Here is a 19,056-nt window from a genome sequence, read left to right on the forward strand (position 1 = left end):
AGAGTTTTGTGAGGATAAATGCCCAGGGAGTGGGGTTTCTGAACAATACTCTGTTTCCATATACGTTCCTAAGGGTCTTCTTTTCATTGGGATTCCATTGAATCTGTAGGACAGTTTGGGAGACAATCATCTTGACGGGAAGTGCTCCAAACCCGAGGACAGAAGGTGTCTTTTCATTTCCTCAAGTCTTCTTTAATTTCTATCCATGATGCCTACTTGATCTTCAGTATACAGGTCTTGCACTTTTTTTTTTGTTAAATTTATACCTAAGTATGTTTCCACTTCTAAATCCTGTTTATATTTAAATTAAGATATATATTGCTATTTTATAGAAATACAGTCTATTCATTTTGAAATTGTTATTTATGTCCATATATGGCACAAATTCTTGTGTGTGCAGGTGCATTGTGTGTGCATCTGTGTGTAGCCCATATGTTGACCTCAAGGTCTTTCTCACCCACTCTCCACCCTGATTTTTAATACTGAACACAGTACTCGCCAATTCAACTAGACTGGATGGCCAGCAATCCCAGGGTTCCTTCTGTCTCTGCCTCCCCAGCGCTAGATTATAGACTTTTTATGCTAGGGATCAAACTCAGACCCTTAAAGACATCTTCTATCTCCTCAGCTGCAAGACACCATCGATTTCTAATGCTGACCTTGCATCCACAGACTTGCTGCACTCAGCGTGAATGGCTATTATGAATTCCTGTGTGCGGGCACACATCACTATACCTGGTGCTACTTTCCTATTGTTGCCTTGGATTTTACAGGAAAACATTTTAACTTAGACAAATAGTATCCATCTAACATTATGTTAATGATGTAAGAGATGTTCCAATATTGCTCTGATACCTTCCCCTTCCTTTCTGTTGATGACGTCAACAAATTACATCTTTACGCATCCGCAACACTTTAGAGTTCTTATTTAAGAAGTTGTCTTCTGAATCAGACAATATAAAATGAGTTCTAGGCATACATTAGACCCTTTCCCCTAGAGGCCTGGCTGGTGTGGCTGCTGTGTGCCATACCCATCAGTAGGTGGCAGAGAGGAGAAAGGTTATAGCTAAGCTCAGTGTTCTGACCTATAAACATCTGAATGATTAGTCATCTAACATTCCCTGACAAAACCAAGCCTGAGATGACCACCAGTCCAGCCTGGCACCAGGATGCCCAGACACGGAGCTAGCCTGAGACAACCAGCCATCTGGTATTGCACCGACCCTGATGGGATCCCAGGCCAGGGGAGAAGCTGGATACTAGAAAACTCCACCTGGGTCCTTGGACCCTGGGCAGGAGTGAACTCAAGACAGATGACTCCTCATGGGAGTCCTCAGACAGGCCAGGGGCAAGGAGCAAGCCCAAACGACCACCAGTCTGGCACCATGGAGCCTGGACAGGGACCTAGCCTGAGATGACCACCAGTCCAGGGCAGCACAGGCCTAGTGGAGCAGACCATGCCCAAATGACCCTTGCTCAGTGCCATAATGTACGGGTGGGACATGGCTCTCCGTAAGACCATCCCAGACACTCAGAGACCCTGGGCCAGCAACACTAAGAGGAACAAGTAAGTAGTGGAGAAATGGGAATGAAATAGAAACAGAAGGATGGAGGGACAATGCAGAGAGGCAGAATTGGAGGGAAGTGGGGAACAGACTGGTGTGAGCAGCCAGCAATGCTGCTGACTGGGACCATGGAAGGGTTCTCACCACAGGGGGTCCTCATCCAGATCCTGAGGCAGCAGGAATCTGTTACCACCAAAGGCTGGTGTTAATGTCTGAGGTCTGTGCAGATCTGGCCCCATCCTTTACCTGGGCATCCTGGGAGAGCAAAAGGGCTGACACCACCCTTAGCCAGCTGCAGTACTCCAGAGACACCCCAGTATTTCGAGAGTTGTGGGTTAGAGGCCCGAAAGGTGTGAGCATGGGACAGCTGGTCTCACCAGTTGTCTACAGTGACAGGGGCAGGGAGAGATGCCCTCCCCTCAGCCCTTACCACCTATAGTAGGCAGGGGAGTTATCCCTCCCTGTCCCTCACCTACTGTAGCACTCAGGAGAGCTGGCCCTGCACTTGGTCTGGGCACATTGTAGAGCTAGCCCTGGATGTGGGGGTTGTGAGTGAGCTGGCCCTGAGGGTATGACACAGGAGATAGGCCCTGCCTCTTGTCTGCTATGTGGTGGAGCTGCTGAGGGGGAGATACTCCCCACCACCCGCTGGTGAATTCATTCATAATTGGTGTCTAGACAGTTCTCTCTTTTTTTTTTTCAAGGATGGTTTTCTAGGCATAGAATTCTTGGGTGATGTCTTTTTCCCTTTCCTGCCTTGACTATATAGCCCCTTTGCTTTCTGTCCTCCAAGGTTTTCATCAAGAAGCTGTAGTTGGTCGTATTAAAGTGCTCTTGGACATAGTAGCTTATTCTTCTATATGCTGCCTTCAAGATTCTCTCTGGCTTTCACAGTTTGGGTTCTGCTGTATGTTTGGGAGTTTATTTTTAATCAACTAAGTGAGTGTTTACAGGATTTCTTAAATATATAAATCAATGTTTTGTGTCGAATGTGGGATATTGATGGTGAGCGTCTCTTCAAACATCCTTCGAGCTGCTGTTTAGCCTGTGCTCAGATCTCTGAAACTGTTGGTTTTCCTCGCTCTCCTTCCTGCTCCTTATGCTGACTTCAACTCACAGACCATTTCCTGTGTGCATTCTGAAATGCCATGCAACTTTTGACCTTTGACTTTTTGCTTTTTGACCTCAGACTTGAATTTGATCTTCTCTTTCGCATCATGTCTTGTCACTGAGATCTGTTCTTTGCTTAGAAAGTATTTGCTGTCCTGGGCTTTGAGACTTTGAATGTGTTTTCTTTCGTTCTTTTCCTGTGCTTATGGAGGGTGATCTAAAGCCTTTGATAGCATGCCCAGTGTCTAGGCTTTCTCAGGGACAATGCACACTGACCAATTATCATATTCATATTTTTCCTCTGAAAATGGGCCATACTCTCCTGGGTTTTTTGTTTGTTTGTTTTGTTTTGTTTTGCACTTCTCATTATTTTTTATTGAACAGTAGATGCTTCAAGTAAAATAAAAGTGACATCTCTAAAAATAAGATATGATCCTTCTCTAGGATTCATTGTTATTGCTGTTGTTGCTGCTAGTGATACATTTTGATTGTTTTGTTTAGTGATTTTCCTGAGCCACTTAATATTTGTCTAATTAGCTTGTTATAGTATATCTAATAATAACCTAAGCCTTTGTTATATGCAGTCACAGAAATGGTTCCTCCTCTTAATGGTCAGCAAATGCTTGCACATTGTTGTCTTTAGATCCCTCAGGTTAGTGACCAGCTAAAGACTGCACAGAGGCAGCTTTAGATCCTCTGTGCCCCTAAGTCCATTCTTTGCTCAGAAAGTTTTGTGTATTGGGTCATACATTCAATGTTCCAGCAAGCACCTACCATTGCCTGTAAATTAATCGGAGGTTAGCCCCTTGCTGACCCTCTACCTTGCCAGGAATGTTAGAGATTTTCAAGGGCATGGACAGCTCTTGTTCTCCAATGTATCCTTTTAAAACTTTGACACGTCTCTTATTAGATCCAACTCATCCTTGCCAGCAGCTGCAGTGTTAAACAAGTTCCATGAGTTGGTTTTCTGTGTTTTGTTCATTTATTGTAGTTGTTTTTTATTGGGAGTCGGGGTGTTTGGTTGGGTGGTTGGGTAGTTGGTTGGGTGGTTGGGTGGTTGGGTGGTTAGGTGTTTGGTTGGGTGGGTGGTTGGGTGGTTGGGTGGTTGGGTGAGTGGTGGGTGGTTGGGTGGTTGGGTGAGTGGTTGGGTGGTTGGGTGGTTGGGTGGTTGGGTGGTTTTGTGGGTGGTTGATTGTCTGGTTGTTTAGTTGGGTGGTTTGTTGGTTTTTCTACCACTGAATTACACAAATGCCCTCGGGATATTTGTGCTCTCATAAATTAATGTCTGAACCACACTAAATGGGAAAATCTTCTGGAATGGAGGTCTTCTGGAGAACAGCAGTGCAGTTCACAGGGTCAAACCCCAAGTGGGAATTCACAGGGAGCATGAGCCTGTCCTGTCTGCACCAGAGGTCTCAAGCCTTCTGCTGTCCTCAGCTGCCCTGGGAAGCCAGCTGCTTTCAAGTGTTCCATGGAGCTGGGGAGTAGAAGGTAGGAACGAGCAACTTAAAATACCACGCTTACTGTTTTTACTTAGGTGTCGTTATTTCTTTATTGACTAAATGCTATTTAAATTGTTGAGAACCCGCAGTTAATTTCCAGAGCTCTGAAACAACTGATCATAATGATTGTTGATGCTGTTCAGAAGAGCATTTCGGGCATCTTTGTCCAGCTATTCAGCTTTCCTGTTAGACTGGGTCCCTTTGCACTATGGAAGGTGGCTCTGACTGGAGCTTTAGAGGGACAATGTTACACTGGATACACTTAGGATTCGTATAACTGTGTTATCATGTTCATTTTCTGTGTTGACTTCACTGCATCATTTGCCCTCTGGGTAATAAATTAAGACTTCCTATAAAACTTCAAGAAACCTGGTTTGATTTTTGACCCTATCATTTCTTTACAGACCATAGTTTTCACATTTCTCAGACCAGAGGAGAGGGACAGAATACTATCTGTTTTTGTCTGTTGAAGGCTGCCTGGTAATCCCAGTCAATTCAATGCAGAATGCAGTCTCTCTGCAGCGTTTCTTCTTCTTTAGGACAGCTTAGAGGTCTGGTGTGTGTGTGTGTGTGTGTGTGTGTGTGTGTGTGTGTGTGTGTGTGTGTGCATGTGTGTGAAAATATATAAATACAACCTACTGAGTTCACACTTGTTGTTTGTGTTATATGGCTTTAGGACTGACCACTCTGTGTTGGACAGTCAACAAAAGGGCTCACCTCTGGAGAGGTTAATTCCCCTTCTCTGGCAGTCATAGTTGCCCAGGTGGAACCCCACAAATGTCTCCTTCCACATTATTGTGTCCACTGAACTTGCCTTTGCTCTACCCTCACTTATGCAGCCATTTCCAGGAGAAAATGTTTCTCAGCTGACTTCCTGGGATTCCGGCTCTCACAGTCTTCTTGTCTCCTCTTCCTGAGCCATAGCTGCAGGAGTTACGATATAGCTGTATCCACTGGGGCTGGGCTCCCCACGATCCGTTCATCTCTGCATTGTATCCAGCTGTGGTACATTAATGGTCTCCATTTGCTGCAAGAAGAGACTTGAGGATGGGTGGTAGTTCCACTTATCTCTAGGTATAAGGATAATATTTAGAATATAAAGGAATTGTGCTGCTCTAGAAAAATGGCAACAGTAGATTCTTTCCTAAGGCTATGCCCTCACTAGCCCCAGGAAGCTGCTGGCTAGGTTTTCAGCACCAGGCATTATTTTCCTCCTGTTGAGTGGCATACATAATACAACACTATTCAGTTGTAAAGAAATATGAAATCAGGCTAGAGAGATGGCTCAGAGGTTAAGAACGCTAGCTGCTCTTCCAGAGGTTCTGAGTTCAATTCCTAGCAGCCACATGGTAGCAAATAATCATCTATAATGAGATCTGGTACCTTCTTCTAGCCTGCAGTCATACATGCAGGCAGAAAGCTGTATACATAATAAATAAATCTTTTTTTAAAAAATGAAATCACTAAATTTGTAAGCTAATGGATGGACCTAGAAAAGATTATACTGAGTGAAGCAACCCAAACCCAGAAAGGCAAACCCTGCGCGTTTTTTCTCATCTGCGGCTTCTAGCTCCAATTCCTCAAATATGAGTACACAGCATAAAGTAATTGCAGAAGCCAGGAAGATATAAAGGGACCATGGGTGGGGTGATTAGAGGGGGAAACGGCAGGACACTGGTGACATGAAATGAAAAAGGAAAAATGGGGGTGGGGCTCCATCCGGAGAGGACAGAGGGAAGTTAACATACTTAAGGACCACAGGGTTAAATAACACCAAGGCCGTTGGATAAAGTCTCATGAAATCATTATTTTATATCAACCTAAAATCATCCACAGTACATATAAGTGGATGAATATCTATACACATACAGTTTAAAGCAAATTAACTCACTTAGGGGGACAGCGCTACCCACCAGAACCACAGACTCATAAAAACCCCAATACCAGTGGTTGGTCAAGGTCGTCTAAGTGACTCCCCAAACAATACAGATTATCACTGCGGCATGTGGTTGCCTCTCAGCGGTTGGAGATGGCTCCTGATGCTGAAGACATCACATACTCAGGACACGAGACAAGGATGAGTCGAGCTGGACCTGACCTGAAAGCCTCCATCCTGCAGTCTAGCCTATGAGAAAGCACTATTCAAGCTGCCAAGCGGGGAGGAAAACACAATTAATCAGTCCTACCCAGCTGCACAGCCATGGCCAGCACAGGAAGACATCCATAAAGATGCAGTAAGGAACACTCGTGTGCTGGGGCAACCAATGGCTGCCTAGTGGGACTTCTAAAAATACTTTCATTCATTTTAATATTTCACGTGTACTGGTGTTTGCCTACATGTATATCTGTGTGCCATGTGCATGGCTAAGACCCTCGGAGGCCAGAAGAGGACATCAGATCCCCAGGAACTGGATTGACTGGATGCTTGTAAACTGATATGGGATGCTGAGAATTGACCCTGGGCTCTCTTGACAATTCTCTTAACAACTGAACCATCTTTACAGCTGCCTGCTTTTTTTGTGGGAGAACAGGATCTCAATTTGTAGCCTCAATTGTCCTTGGAACTTGCTATGTTGGCTGGACTGGCCTTTAACTCACAAAAACCCTTCTTGCCTCTGCCTCCTGGGTTTTGAGCTTACTGACATGAGCCACCATTCCCAGCTACCTACTTATATTTTGGCAGGTCACCGTTGCCGATCTTAGTATGTTATGATGTGTGCTAAGATGTCTTTTAACACATGCCACCTGTCACTCTCCTAAAGCCACGAGGGACTTGGCTGGTTAAATACAGCGTTCTTCTTTCCCTCTAAGCCCTGTAAGGCCACAGCATCCTTCTAGACCCCATTGTAAAAGCAGCTTCTAGTTATCTGCTGAAGCTGACCTAAACATACAGTTCATGAAGTAAGTGAGAAGGTTTGACTGTGGTGCAAATATAATTCATCAAATCTCAGATAAAGAATCTTTAGTAGTCCTAGAATTTGGAAGTGAGTGTAAACTCTAGAACAGTTTAGAAAGTCCCGGCCAAACCATGTGGCCTTTATCTAAAGCATATTTACATTTTTATAAACCATGCTGGTTAAACTTACTAGAGATTTGTTGTGTATGTTGTTAAAATCCTGACACCTGATTTTCTAGCAGATTCTACTATAGTAGTTGTTACCAATAAGCATTCTGAGGGGTCTCATACTGTATGGATTTGTGGATAAATCAGTGTTTGGAAGTGTCCAGAACCTCCACGACTTGGACCTCCATTCACCACTCATCAGCAATTTCCCACAGTACCACAGACCCTGGGACCAAAAGATCTTGTTCCCTTAAGCCCTGGTTACACTCCACTGTACATGGCCGCTGTGAGGGTCAGTAGCACAGCTAGGCAGCTGGAGGAAGCTTGTCCTACAAACCCCAGGGAGCCTTTGGCCAAGAAGGAGGAGTGGTTGGAGCAACTGAAGGAAGGCTGCAAAGGATGAACAAAATGATGCTCTAATCGCTCTCTAATCCAATTCCGGGTTTCCATGGGTATGCAGTCGCTGCTTACAAATGGAGTCCAGGCACAAAATTAAATTATCAGCTAAGCAGGCTCTAGAAGCACAAAGCATCTCATCCTCCACAATGTGATTAAGGGCTATGTGAGTAAGGAAGACCTCCAAGGCTGTGGACCTGGAGGACGATCTTCTCTGGCCAGAACATGAGGGGAAACATTCCATTGCAACATCCTGATCAGCTCCAAAAGCTTGAGAGCGCTGTCTGTCTGTCTTTCTGTCTGTCTGTCTACCTATCTTATCTATCCCTCTGTCCTCTGTCTCTGTCTCTGTCTGTCTCTCCGTCTCTGTCTCTGTCTCTTTCTGTGTCTCTTTTTCTCTGTCTCTCTCTGTCTCTCTGTCTCTCTGTCTCTATCTCTGTCTCTCTCTCTCTCTTTTTCTGGTGTGTGAGTAAATGAATATATGTGTATACATTCACATGTGATGTGTGCATTATCAAGCTCTCTGTCTCTGCCTCTGTCTCTCTCTGTCTCTGTGTGCTGTGTGAATGCATGTGAATACACTCACATGTAATGTGTGCATTATCAGCTAATAGAGGGCAGATAAAAGATTAATCTATCTCTACCTTCACTCATCAAATGCTTTATGTTTCCTTCATTTTAAAGAAATAGATTTGGAGCCAGCAAAATAGTCCATCACATAAAGCCCTTTGCCACCAAGTCAGACCCTGAGTGTAATCCCTAGTGCCCACAGGGTAGAAGAAGATAACTGACTCCCATGACTTGCCCTCTGACCTGCACAGGTATGCCATGACACACACAGACATTCACAATAAATACATGAAAAAAGGGTTGGAATTATGTTACTTTTAAAATGTCACTTCTTTTTCTTTAAAAAAAAAACTTGGTTTCTTTTATTTTTTATTTTTATTAGATATTTTCTTTATTTATATTTCAAATGTTATCATCTTTCCTCGTTTCCCCTCTGAAAACCCCCTATACTACCCCCCTCCCTCTGTTCACCAACCCACCCACTCCTGCTTCCCTATCCTGGCATTTCCCTACACTGGGGCATCGAGCCTTCACAGGACCAAGGGCCTCTCCTCTCATTGATGTCTGACAAGGACATCCTCTGCTACATATGTGGGTGGAGCCATGGGTGCCTCCATGTGTACTCTTTGGTTGGTGGTTTAGTCCCTAGGAACTCTGGAGGTACTGGGTGGTTCATATTGTTGTTCTTCATGTGGGGCTGCAAACCCCTTCAGCTCTTTGGGTCCTTTCTCTAGTTCCACCATTGGGGGCCTTGTGCCCAATACATTGATTGTCTAAGAGCATCCACTTCTGTATTTGTCAGGAACTGGCAGAGCCTCTCAGGAGACAGCTGTATCAGGCTCCTGTCAGCAAGCACTTGTTGGCATCCACAATAATGTCTGTGTTTGGTAACTGTATATGGGATGGATCCCCAGGTGTGGCAGTCTCTAAATGGCCTTTCTTTTAATCTCTGATCCACACTTGGTCTCCGGATCTCAGCTCCTGGCCTGCATGTGATACCTTCAGGTGCTCCACTGGAGCCACACACACATCACCACGGCTTCTGCTCTGCTCTACACAGTCCCCACAGCTTAGAGTGAGGCAGACAAGGTGGAGAGGACCACGCCACCCACTCTGCAGTAAGCGTGGGAGTATATTCTTCTTGGGCATCATTCCTATGATTTAAACATCTCTTGCCGCCATGTTATTCTCCCCTCCAAATTTCTCCTGTCAGTATCTGCCACCATGCCCTCTCCACATCCTCATATCAGTATCTGCCACTGTGGCAGTGTAGAGAGGTGAAGCTTTGAGAGGGTATCGGGTCATTAAAACAGATGACACCTCTCTCATAAGATTGGATCAGTTACTACATAGCTCTTGCTTGTCACTCTTCCTCATCCAACTTGCCCCGCCCCCAACATTTCCTACCATGTTATGATGTGCTATGAGACCCGCTCTGGCCACCGGGGGGTCCTGGACCTCCCAGCCTCAAGAATCGTGAGCCAAATCCCCCTCTCAGACATTCTGTCATAGCAACAGAAAATGTCCTCCTATAGCAACCATCTTCCCCTCCTCATCCCTTCTCAAAGGCCATTCCTCATTTGCCTTCTTGAAGTCTGGCTCATGCTCTCTACGTCCATTCCCTGACCCTCAGCTTTCTCTTCAGGGCAGTTTCTTCTTGGGTAATCATTCCCTGTTTCTTAGAGAGGAGATGCCCATCTCCTTCTCTGAAATTCGAGCCTCATAAAGGGAAGGAACGGCCTGTACTGAGCATCATCCCCAAGGCCTGGGATCCCCTTAGCCTCCCTGACGACGTAGTCCGGCATGTTTGCTCAGGATAAGGACAGAGTGGCAATGGCAGTCATATTTCTATGTTCCTCCTTCCTATGAACCACACTTCACTTTCAGAGGAGAAAGAACCCTTGGCTTGAACCTAACCTTGGAAAGAAGTGTTCAGGCCTGGCTACCCTCTGACCTCTGACCCTGGCTTGTGGCCCTTGGCCCACAGGGTCTTTCTGCTAGCTTGAAAGCTGCCAATCTGAGCCCTTCCCAGCCAGCATTCAGCTCCCATGAGTCACTGCCTTCCCACGTGTGTCCTTCCCTGGGCCAGCATGGAACAGTGCAGGCAGGCACTCTCATCCTCTCCTCTACGGCCCCCTCTGAGGCTCCCAAAGCCTTCTCTACCCAGTGCTGGATCCTCCAGGCCCCATAGCAGGGTTCTGAGTGAGAGCCCCTGGGTCTTCTCCAGGCCCCTGGATCCTCTTGGTTTCAGTCCCACTCTGAAGAGCAGGTTGGGGCAGCATAGCCACCAAAGGCTATTGTAATTCTGGTGCTGCAGTAGAGGAACTAGGGAGCCCATTAATGTCTCCATCAAAGAAAAGAGTCACACACTGTCCTACCTCTCAGTACATTCTCTCCTCTCCTCTCCTCTCCTCTCCTCTCCTCTCCTCTCCTCTCCTCTCCTCTCCTCTCCTCTCCTCTCCTCTCCTCTCCTCTCCTCTCTCCTCTCTCTCTCTCTCTCTCTCTCTCTCTCTCTCTCTCTCTCTCTCTCTCTCTCTCTCTCTCTCTCTCTCTCTCTCCATTTACCAAGATGAAAGATGGCACAAGCAAAGCTTCCCCAGGCTTCCCCACAGCCTCAAAGTCAGGATGAATAGTTTGCCCGGGAGCGAACCATATTGAGCAAACACCATAGCCCATGTTTGATTACAAAAGATTTCAATAAAAGACAGGGACTATTGAAGCAGAGCCTTGTGGTCACTCTGACCTTCTAGATTCTAAAAGCTGCTGGACCCTGGAGCATGGAAGGATCAAAGAGAACAAGTTACTTGACAAAAGTCACACGCCGCCCAAGGTAGAAGAAGCGGGATGGCACCTGCTGGCTGGGAGTGCCTTTTCTTTTGACCCTGTACCAGTTCCCTTGGCTCTGTGAGGCCTGGCCTGCTGCCAGAATGTTCAGCAAACACACAGTTGTGACCTAGCTCCTCCACCCCTGTGTGCCTGGCTTTCTAAATGATACCTCCCCAGTGAATGTTTTATTCTTCAAAATAGGATGGATGTGAAAATCCCTCCAAAGACTGGCAATCAGAGAATGTGACTTTCTAGAAATGTCCCTGACTTCCCTTTTCCCAGCAGCTCAGCCACAGGGCAGTGGAGTACAGAGCCTTAGTTGGCGTGTCTATTACTGTGAAGAGACACCATGACCACGGCAACTCTTAGGAAGACAAACATTTAGTCTTCCTAAACATGTAGTTGGGGCTGGCTTACAATCCCAGGGATTCAGTCCATTATCATCATGGCAGGAAGCATGGCAGCACGCAGGCAGACCTGGTGTCAGAGAAGGAGCTGAGAGTCCTACATCTTGACTGGAAGGCAGTCAGAAGATTGTCTTCCAGGTAGCTAAGAGGAGGCTCTCAAAGCCCACCCCCACAGTGACACACTTCCTCCAACAAGGCCATACCTCCTAACAGTGCCACTCCCAGGGCCAAGCATGTTCAGACCACCACAAGGACCCAGGGTGACCCTATAGGACTGTACTGTACTCTCTCTGCACTCAGCTTAACCAAAGTGCTGGTGAGACAGACAAGGGGCCATTTTTTTATTTTGAACATTATGTGTGAATCCTCTTCATTCTTCATAACACTGTCAGCTACTCAAGAGGAATGGGGACTCAGTGTGAGCACACTGTCAACTGTCAACTAAGGCCTGACTGTGAGTGAGGGAGTGAGGCGGCTAGAGAGTGATAGGGGAGCACAAGGAAGTAAAAGAACGAGCCAGTCATGTTTGAAGCCTTTGCAGTTTCCTTTCAATGAGCATGTTATGCCTGAGTCACAGGGCCCACAAAGACCACTGAGAAGCCAATTCCGATACAAACACATGAGGGTCTTTATTACAAGCTCTCGAGCAAGGATTCCACCATCCCCATCGCACTGGGTCAGAGGTGAGAGCCTCCAGTCTAGGGGTACAGCGTATTGATTGTGGTTACAGCAAACTTGGGGAATTTCCATAGGAGAAAAAAATCCTTCATCACGTGTTCTTTCACATAATTGTTTTAGCAGAACTTTCTTTTCCCTATGTCTGCTTTGGTGAAACATTCCTTCAAGAGTCTACCCTAGCTTTTCACCTATGTCCACTTCAGTGAAATGTTACTTCACGTGTTTGCTTTAGCAAAGCATCCTTTCACTTCACTAGTGTCCACTTCAGGAAAACGCTCCTTCATGTGTTTGCCCCAGCAAAATGCCATCCAACACTTTCCAAAGAACCCTTAGTTTTCCACTTCAATTCAATAAGCCATTGTCTTCCCTGTATTGCTGAGAGAGCTTAGGCCAGCCAGTTGACATTAAGATGAAATTTCAAACTGAAGTAACTGTAAAGCTGAGATGACAGATGACAGGTGTCGGGGCAGCTGACCCACACACCATTCTCATCATGACTCCATCTCTCTCCACAGCTTCCTCTCCCCCCTTTGTGGGCTTTTGAGTTCATTTGCTTGGGAAATCCCTCTCCACAAAGAAGCCTTGCAAGGAACCTACAAAACCAGCTTGGAAAACAGAGCAGCATTCATGGTGAAAGGGTCTTCAGAAGAGAACTAACTCAATATTCACCCGCAACCAGGGTGAAGGGCTCAGTGGGTACCAGCTGCCCAGCCAGTACCGGTTTAACCAGGATACAGGGAAGAGACCTCCGGAAACAGAACAGGACTGAACCAAAACCAGCTGTCACTATTTCCTACCCCTCCGTGATGCTGAGAAAGTACAGAAGCAAAGTAAAATGCCCTAGTTCGCCAGTTGAAAAGTAAATCACAGGAGAACAGAAAAAAATAGCAATTACAATGAGAAGATAAAGCTTTCAAGGCTGAAGGAAAGATGTATACACAAAGCCTTCTCATTTTCCATTGTAGAAAGTCAATGCACTTTCTACAGATGAGTCAAATCAAGTGTGTGTGTGTGCTATTTCCAGTGACAGAGGCGTACTATGAATGGAAACGTTTAAAGGAAGCCTTAGGAGGATGAGCCGGCGGCGGGATAGGGTGAGGCTGGAGGCCCTTGCCTTCATCATAAACCTTTCTGTCTCAGTGGCTGAGTCCTATGTGTTCCCCTGGCTCCCAGCACAAGCCATCGGAGGGAAAGATTCCAAACTATCTGGATGGATGTCCTGAGCTTTGAGGAGGTGACACTGATCTGACCACTGCCTCACACACTGGATGGATTGTGGGTACAAGCTTTAAGGTTATGGAGGGAAAAAAGTCCAATTTAGGGTCATCTTCACGAACACTAAAGTTATGTTTTTTAAGACGAAAACTGCTTTGTTTTCCATCTACTTTGATCAAGAAGTTGACATTCCTAGTCAATTTTCTCAAAAGAGAAAAGAAATCTCATAGTCAGTATTATGTTGTATAATGAAAAATATCTAGGAAAAAGGGCTTTGGGGTATTTGCATCACAATAAGTGACAAATGTCAGAGAAGAGGAATGAACTAAAGAGCCCAATCGCTGCTCAATGTATAGATTTATGAATTAATACATACATCCATTACTTAATCTAAATATGTACCAAAATATCGCACTGGTTCCTATAAAGAGGCATTAATGCTATCTCAACTGAAAAATAGATAAAATAACAAGTGTTTCTAAAATCTGCTTGAATAAGAAAGCACACGCAGTGACAGGTGGGGGAGCGAGCGTGAAGGTGTTCAGTAATTCCTCCCTAGGAGGTAGGATGCTGCTCTCTAGGAAGCTGTGAGGTGTGGGAGCACTCACAGAGTCCTGCTTGGGACAGGAGAAGACTCCTGTCTTCTGTTTCACAGGCATGTGACCTGTCTATCCCCATCAGTGGTCAGAGTGCTGGACTGAACCCACTCAGCTCCTGCTGTGTAGCCCTACCCCATCCTTCCCCCCTGGAGGAGGTAACTGTATATACATGAAGGGAGGCTGGCTCAAGCCCATTCCAGTTCGCTCATTCAGAGCCTAGACCTGGCTTCTGGCTTCCATCCGTCCCAATGTCTGCTTGTCCGGAAGTCCTGGACTGGCTTCCTCATCCTCGCAGCTCCTGTTGACTCACAGGTCATAGCCATCCACCGTCCAGGCCAGGAAGCTCCAAGAGGCCATGTGCTTGGTTTTAGCCCCTCCCTGACATCCGTGTCTCTTCTCAGTAGGTAAACACTTCCAGATCATACTGGTCACCTTCAATAACACAGTCTTCCCCTGCAGGTTGCAGCTCCTCCCTTCTGAACCTCAGGGTAAATATTTCCTGCCAGACCATCTTCTGTGCCTCCAGAATTCAAAAGTAGAAGACACTGAGGCCAGAGGCAGCCTGCCCAAGCCCTGGGGACTGACTTCCCTGTGCTCTGGCCTGGCACTCGTGACAGGGCACATCTCCAGTCAGGCCTGGCACACACTCAGGGCTTCTGGACTAGACACTCACAGAGGGACACTCCTACCTCCTCCAGGGCTTAGAAGGCATATGCAACAAGCCTCCCTGAGCCCGTTACTGAGCCTGCCTTTGTGACTGGTGGTCACTGGCTCAAAGGTAAGCCCTAGCCACCTCTCACCTCTGGGACTTCCCTGCTTTTCACTCAGATGTTCCTCCTGCTGGCCTTCTAGTCACAGCTCACACTGAATCTTCATCACTATATTCTTTGAGAAACCAATTCCAGAAAAGAGAAATAACCCTGTCTGTGTCACCAGGCTGTTTCTAAAGTTCCCTCCCTTCCAGGGCCTCTCTGGGACACTCTGTCCTCCATCACGAACCTTCCGCTCCCTAACGTTCAGTTTGGAGGGAGATCGGGTTGGGGGGATAGCCTGTTCTCCATGCTATTTATCCCACCACAGTACCATTTTCTCTCTGAAATCTAGCCATGTTTCCAGGACCTTCCCTACACTCATTGCCTCCCTTGGCACCAGAGATATAGACGCCAGTGTCCCAGGAACAGGCTGTCCCCACCCGGCCTGGCCTTGGGGTTCCAGGGCTTTCCCAGTAGCATTCACTTTCTCTCACCAGGCTCTTTCTTCTGCCCCAGCCACTCTTCCTGGAGTCTCCTCCACGAGGAGTCTCAATCAAAACGCAGACCTTCCGTCTGCTTCACACAGGGCCATGGTAGAAACAGAGTTTGTTCCGGATAGTTCAAACAGCTGCATGTTAATGAAGATGTTCCCTGTGGAAATGCATTCCAGAAAGATAGCTAATAAGGACTAGAGGAAGAGAGATGAGTCGCTGTGGTGTACACTCAGACCCTCAGACTAAAGGGCCAAAGAGGGTGGGGTCCTAGAGCCAGAAACAGTTCGACACACGGGCAAGGGCTGACAGTAACGGCTAGAAACCAGGTTGTGACCTGGTGTGGAAGGGAGGGCACCCTGACTTCCCCTGTGCCATTTTCACATTTCAGTCTGAGCTTCCCATTGGCTGCTTCTAATCTCTGACCTGACAATGGGAAGGCTCTGGAGACAGCTGAAAAGTCAGGACTTGAGTTCCAACTGGACAGACGCACAGAATCTCGGGAGAGTGACTACACAAAGTTCAGGCCTCCTGAAAATGTTCCTTGGAGTCTAAAGCATCCTCTCTCAAATGAGAAAGCTGAGGCCAGAGAAGAGTAATGATCCATTAAGGCCCATGGGTTTATGGCCAGGCCGAGGGCAGAACTCCCATCACCGCATCCCCTGTGGCCCATCATGAGGCAAAGTCCACGACTGTGACACTCCCCTTTATGTAGTCTCTTGAATTGTTTATGGGCTAAAAATAATTTTAAGCCACTTTAATCAGGTACATCACTTTGAATCTCTTCCCCCACAGGAAATGTGCTGGCTGGCTGGTGGGAGACTCGGCAGCCGGCCTTGAGATCCCTTGACCTCCCATGTCCAGACAGAGATTTTCCATGCCATGCTACTGCTGAAGTCCAAGATCAATGATGTAGACTAGGAAGAACCAGTCCCCCTCCCAGTCATTCTTCCGCAGCCAACAGCTGGATTGCTCTCTGAACAGGTTGACAGAGATGCGTAATTGAATTAAAAGCATAATAAATTGAAGCCAACTCGTTCGATTAATGGCAGTGTCTTCTTTTAATTTTGCATCACATTCGTTTGGAGGCAATGCAATTAAGGTGCCCATTAGCAGCTGAGGTAAGGAGGCTGAAGCCACAGTCAGGAGGTAATGAAATCTCTGCTGCAGGGTGACTTAGGAGTCAGCTGACGGGTGGGGGTGGAAACTGAAAGGGCACAGTGGTAATGGTCTCCATCTAAGGAGGTTGGTAGGAGGAATGAGAGGCACATTCGGGGAGGAGGAGTATGTATTCCTGTCTCAGCTCCCTGGACTCCCTCCTCCTGCAATCTGAGAGTCCTTATTGGCGTGATAGCAGCAATACCAGGGCACACTTCTGAAGGCTGAGTGAACTGGGTCAAGAGCTATTAGCCATCTCCTCCTCCCAGATGTCCAGAGCCCACTTCTGCCAAGCGACTCCTCCGCACCCAAATCTTTCCCACACACCTTGGCTTTGGATGTCGGCCTTAGACACAGTGACCATTGACTGACTCTGCACTCTAGCTCCAAGCCACTTTGTAACTGGAACCATTCTGAAGGCCCTAACCCTTTACACAACCCTAGTACACAAAATCGTCCTGGGTGACCTGACCTGGGATGGCAGAGGACACTCAGGTGACACCCAAAGAGAGACCTGGCACAGTGAGTCCCAAGGAAATACTGGATCCCTCATCCATCCCTAGCCCCTGTGAGGAGAATGGAGGCCAGAGAGCTTGCTTTCATTGTTTAATGCAGCCAGATCTTTACTTGCTTCCTTGTGGTACACAAACTATAAACCCATTCCATCCTTCTTGTCCCTAAAGAAGGCACAAACCTGTCCCATTTTGAAAATAAGAAAACTGAAGCCACAGAAACAGGATAGGAAAAGATGGAGCCAGTAGAAAATTCAAGCCAGCCTGAGTAGAGATAGACCCACAACCCACCCATCCCAGCAGGGACACCAGTGGCCAGGTGAAAGGCAGACTGGTTCCTGGCTGAGCTAAGGTTAGAAACCCCAGTAACCCTCAAGGAAGCAAGCATTTTGCCCAGTTCCCGGACACTAGGCTCCTGACACAAGGCCGCAGTCCTCCATAGATTTGTGGCCATCAGTCACATAAGGGCAATGCCCCAATCCCCTCCACAGGTAGAAGAGGACTTGATCTGTGGTCACATAGCCTCAAGACAGATCTCCATTTTAATGACATACCTAAAGGCCCAGAGGCTTAGCCAATAAACTCCCCTTCCCAGACACTCCTCCCTGCAAAAGGTATTTAACCCCAGGCCCACCCTGATAACTGGGGTACATTTTTACTCACCCATTTTCCACCATGACAATAAATGCTTAAAACCATGGACTGTCTCTTTTCACTGGGATCTGCTGTGAGTTGCTGCAGAGAAAAGGTCTTTACCTATAAAGCCTCATCTAATCTCCCACACAAGGTCTCTCTATGCTCCCAGCCATGACCACCAAGCTAAGCTAGCTGCCTGACAACAAGCCAAGAGCTCCTCCCCTCAGGATCCAGCCAGAGTTCCCCTCTTTTCTGCCTCAGCCCCAGACTACATCCAGCCCGCGGGCCCCTGTTCCCTTCTCAGCTCTTCTGCGGCTCCCAGTGGTGCGTGGGTGCAAGAACCTGAGAACCGACAGCTCCAGCCTTCCTGCAGGCTCTGGGTCCCCAGACCCAGCTCCAGCTGTCCCCGCACCTCAGAGTTCGCTCCACCACCCCCAGAGTGGTGTCTCTCAGCTTCCCCAAAGCCTGACATGTACATCATAATAGGCAACTATGCTTATTATGAGAGACAGACAGACAGACAGACAGACAGACAGACAGACAGACAGACAGACAGAGAATGTGTAACTAGATATCAGAAGAAGGGCTCCACAAAACACCAGCTGTGCTCTCAGACAACCTGTACTTGTGGTTACAAACTTGCAGGCTCCCATCAGGGCCCCAGGATTAGTAGTAATTCACCAGAATTCACTGAAGTCTACGGTTTTGTCGTGAAGGATATGAATCAGTACTCTCTGTGTGAAGAGACATGAAGTGAGATTTAGAAAGACTCAAATTCAAAGCGTGGACACCTCATCTCCTGGCACATGAGTATATGATCACACTCAGCCTGCCCTCCTCTCTGCTGAAGACCTAGCTCACATCTGTGGTTCTAAGCCCCAACCTTCTAATCACATGATTGGTTGCCCCCCAAACTGCAACTACCCAGAGCCTTACCATGAACCATTCTGTTAGCATAAACAAGGAACATCACAAACAATGAAGATTCCTCCAACTCTGAAAATCCAGTGAACTCCGCATCACCTCTGGGTAAACTGAAACTCCAGTCTTGCTAAGAAAACTTTCTATCTGCCTTCCCTAATCCTCCACCTCTTTTTCCAGAACCGTTCTGTAGCCACACTGGGCATCTCTGCCCTCCTGGTATTCAGAAGCCCTTCCTTTCCTCTCTTCTTTCTTGATGAAGTTTTCATGTGGTCATCCATCTGTTCACCTTTTCAGCTCCCTAGTGAGAAGCTCACTGATCATTGGCACCTTTAGGACCCACGGGTTTGCTCCCTTGGTTAACCCAAAGTCTCACAATGAAAGGCCCACAGAAATAACAGTACTCAAACTGTAAGGCTCCTCCGCTGGGGTTGGCCCTGATGGTGCTTCCCTGGCCAACGATGACCCGCACCATGCTCAAACCATGCAGCTTCGGGCAGTGTTTGCATTTACACCCGTCTGTGATCATGAGGTTGAGCTACCTGCTAATCCAAAGGCCTTTGGGCCAAGACTGATGCCACAGGGTGGCTAGTCTCCAAGTAATCCTTTCCAGGGAAACTTCCAGAATGGTGCTAAAGTAGCTTCTGGGGAAAG

General features: G+C 47.1%; 1 non-coding gene across 1 annotated transcript; it reads left to right on the top strand.

Moving 5' to 3' along the window:
* The first annotated feature begins 987 nt into the window (after positions 1–987).
* On the top strand, positions 988–1,119 carry LOC127691757 (small nucleolar RNA SNORA17). The gene has a single exon (XR_007979350.1). It is a non-coding gene; the product is annotated as a small nucleolar RNA SNORA17 (small nucleolar RNA).
* The last annotated feature ends 17,937 nt before the right edge of the window (positions 1,120–19,056 follow it).

This window comes from Apodemus sylvaticus, chromosome 8 (genome assembly GCF_947179515.1).
Source record: "Apodemus sylvaticus chromosome 8, mApoSyl1.1, whole genome shotgun sequence".
Lineage (NCBI taxonomy): Eukaryota > Metazoa > Chordata > Mammalia > Rodentia > Muridae > Apodemus > Apodemus sylvaticus.